Source organism: Cydia fagiglandana, chromosome 5 (genome assembly GCF_963556715.1).
Source record: "Cydia fagiglandana chromosome 5, ilCydFagi1.1, whole genome shotgun sequence".
Taxonomy (NCBI): domain Eukaryota; kingdom Metazoa; phylum Arthropoda; class Insecta; order Lepidoptera; family Tortricidae; genus Cydia; species Cydia fagiglandana.
Window position 1 is genome coordinate 3,810,649 of NC_085936.1, and position 9,257 is coordinate 3,819,905.

Here is a 9,257-nt window from a genome sequence, read left to right on the forward strand (position 1 = left end):
TTTTTACGAACAATATCGCATCATTTATATCATAAATGGAATGACAATATAAAAAAAATAAGTTATGGCCACTCAATCAAAATTACTGTCATTAATTTATACAAATAAAACCTCCTTTAATTAAATTTTAACAGCTTAATCTCCAAAAACGTCGCTCGCACGTCACACCTCCCTGCGTAGTTAGTCGCTATGAAATTATACAAATTGCGCGGGTTGAAATTTAAATGGTTACCGCGGCGTGGGTCGTAAATCTTCGGAACGTACTGAATATAAACGTGTACTGTGTGTATAATCAATGTGGATTTTATGTCATTTTAATATAATTTCCCGTGTGTGATTGGAATAATGTAGTTGAAGGAAAATTACGTTGGTTTAGGGGTACGCATTAAAGCTTTTAACTTAGTTACATTTACATACATACAAAACATTATATAGACCCAGAAGTTATGGAGGGGGTGGTAATTTTTTGGCTATTTTCTTAAATAACTTCGAACCTATGTACTTTAAAATTATAAAAAAAATATGTCTATCTTTGGGTCCCTAATTTACATATGTACCAAATACCAAATTTCAACTTAATTCGTCCAGTGGTTTCCGAGAAAATAGGCTGTGACCGACGGACAGACAGACAGATCATGCATTAACAGAAAGATCATGTTAATGCCATACTATCACGTGTATAACATCCTTAACAGCCATCAACCTCGCCGTATTCCCGCGCTATAAATTCCGAATTCAAACTGGTTTCTCTTACGGCTGTTATGTGTAATATAATAACGAAGACAAACAGACATTTCCAATGTAAATGTAGCTAAGAGTTAGTAATTTCATGTCTACGCGCCGCGGAGCAATTATTTATCTCGTTTAATTATAATAATATACTCGGAATTACGCTAGCTGAATACAGTGAGTTATGTATACGGCGCGATTCGGAAAATGAATTAGATTCACTAGATATGAAATAGTAAATATACGTGACGTCCCACGGCAAAAGGTACCTTATGGCGGCTGGCGCTTAGGGCCCCCCCACATCTGGCGTCTTTCGAGCGTCGGCGTCTGTCGGCGTCGGTCCAGCGCTATGGAAAATGACGTCGCTGCGCAGTTGCGTCGACGCTGCGTCGACGTTGCGTCGACGTCGGCCATAGAATTGTAGACGCTGACGCTCGAAAGACGCCAGATGTGGGGGGGCCCTTACGTCGCATCATCATTGGCCACAGCATCTTTGCAGATGATAGTTGCAGCGACTGAAGAAAGTATTTTGAGGAGGTAGTCTACAGCCTACATCGACTGCGATGACTGTACAGACCAGTGGCGGCGCGTCAAACATATCCATAGGCAAGCCGGGCCTAATTTGGCTTACATATTTCCTTTACAACTCTGCTCAAACGTCCAAAAACAGACAAGCCGATGGGAATCGGCTTTTATGGACGCGCCGCCACTGGTACAGACCAATAGCCGATCGGCACTTCTTGCCACATCGATCACAGATCTGTCTTGACTCCTGGGGTGGTAGCGCTGCAATAATATTGGACCGGCGTTAATAACAGGTAGCGTAAGCGCCAACCGCTATATGGTACCTTTACCCGTGGGACGTCACATATCTTTACTATTTCATATCTAGTGAATCTTCTAATTCATTTCCTGAATCGCGCCGATAGTTGTGCCAAACACTCGTTGCACGCAAATACTTACTTGGTGTGCTCTCTGTCACACCTACCTTTGGCGGGCTTACCAAAGTTCAAAGAAAAACTAACTTTAGTGATCCGAAACCCGCGCCGCGACCGAAGGACCGGAAAACCCTTTTCGTTGAAAGGCTTTTTAAAGGTAACCCTATAAAGGGGTTATCAGATCTTAAGTTTACGGTTAACTCGCTACTGTAGGTATGGGACTGAACTTATTAACGTTATCGGATTTAAATGTACCTACCCATAGTATTTTTGATTATTTATACCTACCTATATCCCTAGTGTAAATTTCATTCGATAGCGTGACGTGACGTGCCTACACATTTGCGTTAAGTCTCAATTTGTATAGAATTTTGAGTTTTTAAAACGTCTAATTCTTTGAGCTATGTCGGTAACTTCGGTTCTCTGTCGGAGGTATTCGTTACGTATCCTATCCTTCAGAGAAACCCCGAGCATAGCTCTCTCCATAGCTCGCTGAGCGACTTTGAACAAGCAAGCCGCAAGCTGAAGAGGCAGTGGGCTGGCTATATCTCACGAAGAACCGACAACCGCTGGGGTAACGTGTTCTTGAGTGGAGACCGCGACTCGGCAAACGTAATAGTGTAGGACGCCCTCCGACCAGGTGGGATGACGATCTGCGAAAGACTGCAGGCAGATGCTGGATGCGGCAAGCTGAAGACAGGGCGCTTTGGCGCTCTTTAGGGGAGGGCTATGTCCAGTGGACTAATATAGCCTGATGATGATGATGAAAACGTCTAGCTTCGCGCGCTGTTCAAAATCCCGGGTTCTGGTTTGTAAAATGTCTATAGCTTGGCGCGTTGAATGTCCTATATTCGTATTTTATGTTTTCAGCGTATTAAATGAAATACATGTTTGGTTTCAATATAAATAACAAATTAAAAATATGTTTCTTTCCCCAGGCGCCATTTCTTTTAAAACTGACAGATATTAATCAAACGTCAAACTTAAGCAGCTCGATGACTCTAGTTATGTCCACTAGGTATTAAAGGGGTTTTTATTATAGGTAGTTATAATGTAGGTATCTAGTTAACTACCTACCTACGTACCATCGCCCACACTGTTGACTGACAGTTCGTACACCTTATTACAATAGACATAAGGTCCACCGATGGACAGTTAAGAGAACCTAATTCCCCAAAAATATCATCTTCAATCAATTAATACATTGTTTATACGAATACATCAATCAATTAATTAGGTATCCGTTACAGGAAGAATAAATTGAGTGGCTTGCTGCTTTAAGAACAGGTAAGTCATATCATATCAATCATAATTATCAAATGTTTTTGGCTTTTTGTATTATTATTTAGCCCTTTAGGGTGTTAATAAAATATAAATATATTGTATAAAACATTTCTTTAAGTTTTACCAAGGTACCATAAAAGAAAGATAATGTGGATAAAATAATCACTTCACCAAAAGTGAAACTAGCAAAACTAATTCTATATCTCCCGGGCCCTGTAATGGAACAATTAAAATGTTGCGCGCACCTGGCTTCAAATGCTTCAATATGAACATCTTGTTATATCAGGAGTCATGAATTCAAGATTTTACGACAAAAGGTACCGTACTTCTGCAATAAAATTGAGACTAGGTAGTTTATTAATTATTATTAAAGCAGCAGCCATTACTCTCTTTTCTTCAGTACGTATTGTGTGAAAATAATAGGGTTGTCCTATATTGGTTGTAGCAATTAATAGTCAAAATGATGTAATTTGTTATCATTCATCGTCCGTCTCGCTTTCGCCAATACCTGTAGGTCATGTAAGTATGAGCAAACTGCACGTGCGAATGATAATTCTGATGTCAAAATGTACGTTCGAATTGACCCCCATAATTCAGTTAAATGATGCACGGTCCTAGAAACAACTGGTTAAGTGTGCGCAGCATAGACTAGGAATCCTCTAGACCGAGTTTAGAGCAATTATTTCATGCAACCGATGATGCCAAAAATGCGGGGGTGCGCGGGACGAAGTGAGCAAAGTCCCGTGCCGTGATTGGTCCGTTCAAAGACACGGGCGTCACACAAAGATACTTTCGACTGGAACATGGAGTAAAATTACCGTATGCGTGGCAGATGGGGTAGCGCGACTATGCTCACAGCTCGATTCGGAAAGTGAATTAGATTTCTACTAGACTTCAACAAGTTACGATATGGATAGTTTAAAGATATTTGTAAGATAGATATGTCAAATTTGATGTTTCCGCTATTCTGGAGGTCCTCTTGAACGATTGCGACAAGTTATGACTTAGATATCCAAGTCACATCTAGTCGATATCTAATGTAGATCTAGTTGATCTCTAAATCGTCTCAAGATCTTGTGATTATCTCGAAATCCGAATAGGGGAGTCAGTCTGGAGGATGTTTTGTCTGTGGTGCGCAGTGACCACGCATTTGATGAATACGGTCCGTTTTGGATGGATCTTGAGATTACCAGATTAACCCGTTGCCCCAGTTTGACTAATAATGACCCAACGGCATACTTGTGTGTTTTCTCGAGAACGTTCTCCGTTTACTACTCGCACGAAAACATTCTTCATAAAAATTTCATTTAAACAGCCTAAACGTTGGTTGCGTCAACGGGCATTTATACTGACTTCAAAAATATTATAGGCCTTTTATAACATATGGTTTAAATCAGTGAATAAAAATAGCCACAACGGTCATTACAATTATAACAATTTAAGTACCTAATTTATGTTGTTACGTAAAATATTTACCTACGTGAAAAATTCTCGTTAAACATTAGACTAAAATTGAATTGTAGAATTGAGGGCTGAAAGAACAAAAAAATAACAATTAATGGTCATTGATTTAAGTATTTATTATAAAAAATCTTGATAAGATGTTTTGATTAACACTTTTATTGCTGACTGTACTATGCGCCATTCAAAATACGATTTGTCAAAACATCAAATCATTTTATTATTTATGCAAATCTATACATCTTATAAAATAAACGGCGCGATTCGGGAAATGAAGTAGAGATGCACTAGATAAGATATAGTAAAGATATGTGACGTTCCACGGCAAAAAGTAACATTGCCCCGACTGAATATTGGAGCGGCGTTAATAATAAGCGTAAGCGCCAGCCGCCATAAGGTACCTTTTTCCGTGGAACGTCACATATCTTTACTATTTCATATCTAGTGAATGTCTAACGGCGCGATATCTTAAAGTTCGAATCGCGCCGAAAGTCTCCCGGCCGCGTCTATCCGTGTGTTCGCGATAAACTCAAAAACTACAGAACGGATTTTCATGCGGTTTTGACCTATCAATAAAGAGATTCTTGAGAAAGGTTTTAGTGTATAATTTGTTAACCCATGCGAAACCGGGGCGGGTCGCTAGTACAAATTAATTACGATGTTCTCAATAAAACAACTTGCATCATTGTTTAGGATAATAATATAACCCAATTAAATATAATTACAATTATTCCCAGTTCCATCATAAAACATTTTTCACTTTGTCGTCTGAAAATAAATTCCGCAAATTGTTCTCAACTTAGTAATTAGGGAAAACGGAGACATAAACGTGTCATCAACAAACTTTTTTGTGACAAAAAATTACGTACAATTTATGTTTCTCTTAAATCGGTCTATTTTTGTACCGGGCTTGACTTTGTAAAGGAGATTTATAATTGGACTATATACACATAATTATTTATATATAGCTGATATGTATATATCGGCACGAAAGGCGCGGGTGCACGAAGAAGGGCGCACGCACGCTGGAGCCATTGTAGGTACAGTCGACGTCACAAATATGTTTACATTTGTCAATTATCAAGTTGGTGATGGCGGTTACTCTGACAGATCTGAATGGCGGACATATCTGATGTCAATGTATGGCAAATGTAGATGCAAATTATATAATTGCCATAATTTAACTAATAATGTTTACTGAAAATAAGGGAAATTGGATTTATTATGTTATGAATGTCTTACCTAATCACATCTGGCTCGCATAAAATAAGTAAACTCACTAAATACATAGGTATCTATTATTCCGGATGTCATCCCTTAATAGGACGGGTGGGGAGAGGGTTAAAGACTAGTATGTATTGCACAAAAAGATGACTAAAACACAATTCAAAATACTTATCGTCGGACCCAGGACAATTTTCGTGTTTTTAAATTCGGAACTTTCTTTTATTCCTATAAAAGTTCTAAATTGAATTAGTACTTATACAAGTACGCGGGGTTTACGAGGTTGAAACAAAACTTCTAGCTATTAATGGACCTTATTCCTTTGAAATAAGGTCTACGATAGACTATGTCAACGGGCAGTAACTTACATATAGTCGTACACTGCACTCACGGTCGCGAGCGGTCGGACACGCGTGGCGTCCCGCGGTCAACTGACACCACGTCACAGTGTCGAGCAAGTACTGTCGGCAGATATGTTTCATATAAATTTTACTTTTATCCATGTAATATACATATTATGTTGTTGAGTAGTATGCTACTAGTAAATGCTACGAATAAATTAAACAATTCAAACGAGTAAAGAATAAAAGAAAATACAAAAATAAATCTGGCAAGATTAAATCGTGCAGACCCAATCAAACCGATCAAACAATAACAATTTCAAAACGAATAGAAGAAAATTAAATTCAAATCTACGTTTCCTTGTACAATTTATGCACAATAATCAAACAGACTTTGTTAATCAATTCATTAAAATCGCCAATCGATTATTAAAACAGTGATTTGAATAAATCGAATTATCTGTCGAGGAAAAGGAATAAATTGAAAGTGGAGTAATAAAATTAGGCCGTGCATTGGACCGGGCTGTATAGGCAAATTCGAACGAGAATTTTGATATGAAGTGATTTCATTTAGTTATTATTTCCACGTGTATTTCGCTCGAACCTCGAATGAGTCGAATGTATTCACTGAAAAAAAAAATACGAACTCGAGTAATTCGATACCAATTTTGATTAATGGTAACATTCCATTTCTAACCGTAGCTGCACTACCGGTACTGAAAGCGTCGCTGTCAAGCTGTCATTGTCAATTTCCATAGTAAAATGAACAGTAGTGCAGCTGTCGTTGGAAATGGACTGTCACCTTAATTCTGACCGATTCTTAATCCAAACCGATCTGTTGGCCGGTGTAACATTCGTAAGTTCCAATATTATTTAATGTAAGTATAGTAAGCAATTATTTTTCGACAAGCATTTTTTCAGTGTTGGCGCAAACGAGACGCACAGAGTGATAGCAAAATGACATCTTTTTCATGTCAATTTCAAGTCATGTTCGAATTGGTCCCCTGTATAGTCGGATTAAGATGAATATTGGGTCATTGGAAAGGTCCGACCTTTGTGACGTCCGTTTTGTCAAGCCTTTCCGTATCCTTGAAGATTTTGGGTTCCGATGGGCTTAGTATTTAAATTTAAACACAAAATTTGCACATCCCGATGCAGAAGGGATTATCAATGAAGCCATCCTAAACAAAGTGAAGGAAAAGAGAAGTTTAATTTTAAAAGTTTTTATATCTACGTAAACATATTAATTTGTGCCTATTTAAGTTTAATTCTAAGGCTCATGTAATGTTTTGTAGCATGGCCTTTAAACATTTTTCAATGTGGTGTAAATAAATTTTTTATTATGTCTATGTCTAATGAGCATTACTAAAAATAGAAGAGGAAATATGATCGGCCACCTGCTACGACACGACCACTTCATCAGAAACATCATGGTAGGGAAAATAAATGAAAGGAGAGGGAGGGGAAGACCAAGGAAAAAATATGAGCCAAGTTAAGGAGCATGAAGGAGCCGTGTCGTACCAGGACACTAAAGCCCTTAAATTGAATGGTGATGATGCAGGAGGGATTACTTTTTTTCAGACTACAAGTCACATGAGTTTATTTGTAACACTAAACTTGTATGTGCTTGCTTGGTAGAACACATTATAGCTGTATTATGTACCTAGGTATTCAATTTTAGCTTACTTTTATAATTCGTTTCTCTTACGACTTACCATGAATCATACCTACGTAACAATTTGTAGTAGGTAAGTGATTTATAATTTTAAGAGCTTACAAAATTAAAAAAAACATGGTCGATTAATAACGACTAGATACAAAAAACTGAATAAACATTCGAATAGAACCACTCCTCTATTTTTGAAGTTGGTTAAAGATAATAATCTCTCTAAAAAGCATATATGACAACATTTTATATCTAGCTGGGTATTTATCTAGCAAAAAGCTGAGATTGGTACCAATTGCCTATACCACGAATTTTTGTGCATATTGTGTATATTTAACGTCCTTGTGACATAAAGTGTATTTTGTTTTTCTCTCGTGTATTATTCTTTTTTGGTAGTTGTGCAATAAAACATTTTTTTATTTTATTTTATGTATTTATTTTCCCACAATTTATCGCAAAAACTTTAATTCCTCCATTTTATCATTGAAATAAATAAAAACAGGAAACAAATTAATCTGCCGACCGTACGAGGGCTTTTAAACGTCTGTCAAAACTGTTAACAACAACGCATTCATCATTACGTTAGCTTTATCTCTCAGGGCAAACAGACAATAGCCCTCGCACGCTACATACTCGCCCCCACACTCACACCATACTAGACCTTATCATGATAGTGTTAAAGTTCAATATTGAAATAATAATATTGTGTAGTTATGAGTTTGCGAAGGTTATCGCGAGGCGGTAATTGTGCCCCGTGATTTATATGGGGCTAAATATAATTATTATGCTAATTAAGTAATAGCTCCCTGTTGCCAGTAATACTTCTTGTGTGAGCATTTTGAGATTTGGGTGAAATAAGAGAAAAGGAAAACGGCCCTTTATGATATAACGAAATTATTTAATGTGCCTTCCAAAGAAAATATAGTAGGTAAAAGTATTCGAATATTTAATATGTACATACTATGAACCACTATGTATAGTATTTCCATAAGCGTTTAGACATAAACAATAATTATAAATTAAGTATTCAAGTAGTTCATGTTGTACATAGGACCTTATGAATTTAGTAGTTTACAATTTCTATTCGAATTTTAAACAATTAACGCTACAAATTTAAGTACACTGGCCAGCAATTCCGGAACTAAAGTTTTTCAATAGAAAGGAGGAGGGGTCAATTATACATAGTGCTGCATACATTTTGGAGTAGTAATTGAATTTTCACTTCTGCCGGCACTCCCGGAGTGCAACCCGTTGTTTTTTTTAATTTCTTCAGGTACTCGTAATTAGGTACATATGATTTTATCGACATTTTTAAAAAGGTCATAATCAAAGAGGTTTGAAAATAGATACCTAGTAAATAGCATACCTACCTACACCTTCGGCCTTCAATGGCCGTGTCCGGCTGATATGATGAAGTTAAGGACATTTCCCGTTGATCCACAGCCTTAAACTATTGGCATTGTGATAACAATAATCTTGAACTTGCAATAATCGCAGAATCATTAGGAGCAAAACAAACGTTTTAACTATGTACATAACCCCTAGTGCGTTTTAGTTCGTGCGTTATTTTTGTATGGCATTTTGAGTAGCGCGCCAAGCAGGACGTTTTGGACT

The 9,257-nt window shown here is 37.3% G+C and overlaps 1 protein-coding gene across 1 annotated transcript in view; it reads right to left on the reverse strand.

Annotated features, from left to right (window-relative positions):
• Positions 1-6,070, reverse strand: part of LOC134664314 (bone morphogenetic protein 1) — a 123,812-nt gene extending 117,742 nt beyond the window's left edge. The window contains exon 1 of the mRNA XM_063520884.1: positions 6,005-6,070. The gene's annotated coding sequence lies outside the window, so the exon portion shown is untranslated. The remainder of the gene's footprint in view (positions 1-6,004) is intronic.
• Positions 6,071-9,257: the final 3,187 nt, after the last annotated feature.